We start from the raw sequence: 4133 nt of genomic DNA, 5'->3' as shown, positions 1-4133 counted from the left end.
TGTGACCCTGGACAAGTCACTTAACCCCAATTGCTTCACCAAAAAAAAAAAAACCCAAAATTAGAATTGTGTAAATGGAAGCTAATCACTTTATGAGAAATCAAGAAATAATAAAGCAAAGCCAAAAGAATGAAAAAAAAAAACAGAAGGCAATGTGAAATATCTAATTGGAAAAAAAAATCTGACCTGGAAAATAGATTCAAGAGAGATAATTTGAAAATTATTGGACTACCTGAAAACCATGATTAAAAAAAAATCCTAGACATTATCTTCAAAGAAATTTTCAGGGAAAATTGCCCTGATGTTCTAGAACCAGAAGGTAAAATAGAAAGATCTAGCCGCTTCTACATTTAATGATTTGAGGCCATGGAATATTCCAGAGGACAAAGGAACTGGGATTACAACAAAGACTTACCTACCCATTATAACAGGTATAATCCTTCAGGGGCAAAAATGGGAATTCAATGAAAGAGAAGACTTTCAGGCATTCTTGATGAAAAGACCCTTGCTGAATAGAAAAGTTTACTTTCAAATACAATACCCTAGAGAAGTATAAAAAGGTAAATAGGAAAAAGAAATAATAAGGGATATTGAAAGGTTAAACTGTTTACATTCCTACAGTGTTAGATGATACCTGTAACTCAGAACTTTCTCATGATTAGGGCACCTGGATAGAGTATATTTAGACATAGGACACAGGTGTGAGTTCAATTTGAAGGGATGATATCTTTAAAAAAATAAAATTCAGGAGTGAGAGGAATGCACTGGGAGAAAGGGAAAGGGTGAGGTGGAATAGGATAAAGTATCTCACATAAAAGAATCAAGAAAAATCTTATACTGTAGAGGGGAAGATAGGGGAGGTGATGGGGAGTGAATGAATCTTTCTCTCATCAGAATTGGCTCAAAGAGCTCTGTGGGACAAGTATCAACCCTATGTGGCTCTGACCCTTTTTCCTTCCAGCCTGGCCTACTTCCTCCCCCTTCCTTATCCTGTCCTCTCCATGGCAGACTATCTCATCAAAAGTAGCACTTTACCTTTACATTCTAAATGATGGGCTCATGGCTCAGCAACTCTTCAACTGAACAGGTGGGCTCATTTACAATGATTTCCTTACCTCCTGGGCTATATAGACTTCAGAGCAGATCAAGTAGACCTAACTTCTACACATGCCAAGAAGATAACCCTGAAGACTCCACTTCTTTCATCCCCAATAAACACAGCTACTGAAGCTGGGATGGCTATTTCCATGGCACTGACAGGAGGTATTTGGTTTATCCATCACAATTGCACCCCAGAATTCCAGGCCAATGAAGTGCAAAAGTAAAGTAATATGAGCAGGATTTCATAACTGACCCTGTGGTCCTGAGCCCTAAAGATCGAGTTACAGACGTGTTTGAAGCCAAGGCAAGGCATGGCTTCTGTGGAATCCCAATCATAGACAATGGCAAGATGGGCAGCCTACTGGTGAGTATCATCTCCTCATCATGACATCAACTTTCTTAAGGAGGATGAACATGACCATTTTCTGGGCAAGAACATAACTAAGTGGGAGAATCTAGTGGTGGCTCCTGCAGGAATCACAGTAAAAGAAACCAATGAAATCTTGTAGGAGAGCAAGACAGGGAAGCTCCCCATTGTGAATGAGGATGACAAGCTAATTGCCTGCAGAGACCTGAAGAAGAATTGGGATTACCCCCTGGCATCCAAAGATACCAAGAAGCAGCTTCTTTGTGGGGCAGCTATGAGAATGACAAATATCAGGTTGACTTGGTGTACCATGCTGGTGTCAATGTGGTTGTGCTGGACTCTTCTCAAGTATGATAAAATAATGGTATTTCGCAGATGCCCAGGGGTCCCACCTGAGGATTGATTTAGAATTGTTTGAATTGGGTGAGACTGAGAAACTAAGTACTTACTTAAGGGTGATTGGATGAAGGCCACACCTGGCTGGCCCTGGATGACGTGTTGTTCTCAGATTCAGTAAACTACTGACATCAACTGGAGACCACTCTCCACCAATTAGCTTGAAGGACTATCCCTTTTAGGGGGAGGGAGACAGAAACTAGCAAGCTGAGTTTAGCTCACTGGATCTCTCTCTTTTTCATGGAGGAACTGGTGTAGTGACAGATGGGAGAAAAAGGAGAGTCCCCATGGTCATCCAGAACTTTTGGCGTGGTGAGGGATTTCACATGGGCTACTAGGAAAGGAAGGTTTTTTTTTTTTATTTCTGGCAATACTGAATAGATACAAGCTAGGATTTTCCATGCTATAAGGAAATTGTTTTAAATCTTTCTCTTCACTAACTTATAATTTATTTTAATAAATCCTTAAAAGCCTAAACTCTTGCTGAATTTATCAGTGACTTTAGCCAGCTTCCCCAAAAAACTGCGGGGGGTGGCATATTAGAACCCACATTTAGATTTTACACAACATACAAGGAAACTCCATTTTCCAAATTAACATGATCAATTACATCAAGGACAAGTGCAACAACCTCCAGGTTATTGATGGTAATGTGGTGACAGCTGCACATGCGAAAAATCTCATTGATGCTAGAGTGGATGTCTTGAGGGTTGGCATGGGCAACAACTCCATCTGCATTACACAGGAAGTGCTGGAATGTGGGCAGCCTCAGGAGAAACCTGTCTACAAGGTCTCAGAATATGCATAATGCTCCGTTGTCCTCATAATTGCTGATGGTGGCATTCAAAACATGGACCACATTGCCAGAGCACTTGCCCTTGGAGCTTCCACAGTGATGATGGGCTCTCTGTTGGTAGCCACCACAGAGGCCGCAAGTGAGTACTTATTCTCTGATGGGATTTGGCTAAAGGAATACCAGGGAATGGGTTCCCTCTACGCCATGGACAAGAACCTCAGCAACCAGAACCATTACTTCAGTGAAGCAGAAAAAATCAAGGTGACTCAAGGGGTGTCCAGGGCTGTGCAGGACAAAGGGTCCATCCCCAGATTTGTTCCCTACTTGATTACTGGCATTAAGCACCCCTGCCAAGATATTGGTGCCAAGAATCTAACACAAGTCAGAGCCATAATGTACTCAGGGGAGGTGAAATTTGAGAAGAGGATGTCATATGCTCAAGTGGAAGGTGGTATCCATTGAATCCATTGAGAAGGGGTACTTTTGAGAAGTGGCATTGTTTGCTTTTACTGCATTTCACCTTTCCCTCTAGATTTTTTTTGCAGTGCAATGAGGATTAAGTGACTTTCCCAGGGTCACACAGCTAGTAAGTGTCAAGTGTCTGAGCCTGGATTTGAACTCAGGTCCTCCTGATTCCAGGGCCGATGCTTTATCCACTGTGCCACCTAGTTGCCCCTAGGTTTTTTTAATAAAAAGCTGGAAATGGTGGAAAAAAATAAAAAGAATTGGCTCTAAGAGGGAATAACATACACACTCAATTAGGTATAGTAATATATTACCCTTCAGGGAAATAGGATGGGAAAGGGATAAGTGGGTGATAGAAGGGAGGACAGATTGGAGGAGGGGGAAGTCAGAAACAAAACACTTTTGAGTAGGGACAGGGTGAAAGGAGATAGAAAATAGAGCAAATGTCATAGGGAGAGAACAGGACACAGGGAAATACAGTTAGCAAAGGTAATTGTGAAAAAAATTGATGCAGGTTTGTCTGACAGGCCTTATTTCTCAAACATATAGAGAAATGAGTCAAATTTGTTAAAATAAGACCCATTCCCCAATTGATAGATAATAAAAAGAAATGGAGTTTTCAGATAAAATAATCAAAGCCACCAACAGCCATATGTAAAAAACAAAACAGACAAAACAAAAAAACTCTAACTCACTATTGTATGGAGAGATACAGGTCAAAACAATTCTGGGGTATGACCTCATACCTATTGGAAAACAGAGGAAAATGACAAATATTGTAGGGGATATGGGAAAAATAAGACATTAATGCCTTGTCAATGAAGTTCTAAATTGATTCAAACATTCTGTAGGGCAATTTTCAACTCTGGGCAAAGAGCTGTAAACCCATACATAATATTTGACCCATAATAATTAAGTATTCAAAAAGAGGTAATAATGAAAAAAATTGAATTAGAAATAGAGGTATGCCAATCAATTGGGGAATAGCTGAATTAATTATGGTATGTG

At 40.3% G+C, this 4133-nt stretch overlaps 1 pseudogene; it reads left to right on the top strand.

Annotated features, from left to right (window-relative positions):
* The first annotated feature begins 1001 nt into the window (after positions 1-1001).
* On the top strand, positions 1002-3131 carry LOC122735824 (annotated as a pseudogene).
* Positions 3132-4133: the final 1002 nt, after the last annotated feature.

This window comes from Dromiciops gliroides, chromosome 1, assembly GCF_019393635.1.
Source record: "Dromiciops gliroides isolate mDroGli1 chromosome 1, mDroGli1.pri, whole genome shotgun sequence".
NCBI classification, from domain to species: domain Eukaryota; kingdom Metazoa; phylum Chordata; class Mammalia; order Microbiotheria; family Microbiotheriidae; genus Dromiciops; species Dromiciops gliroides.
The sequence above is the reverse complement of the archived record's forward strand: the minus strand, read 5'-3'. Positions and strand labels throughout refer to the sequence as shown.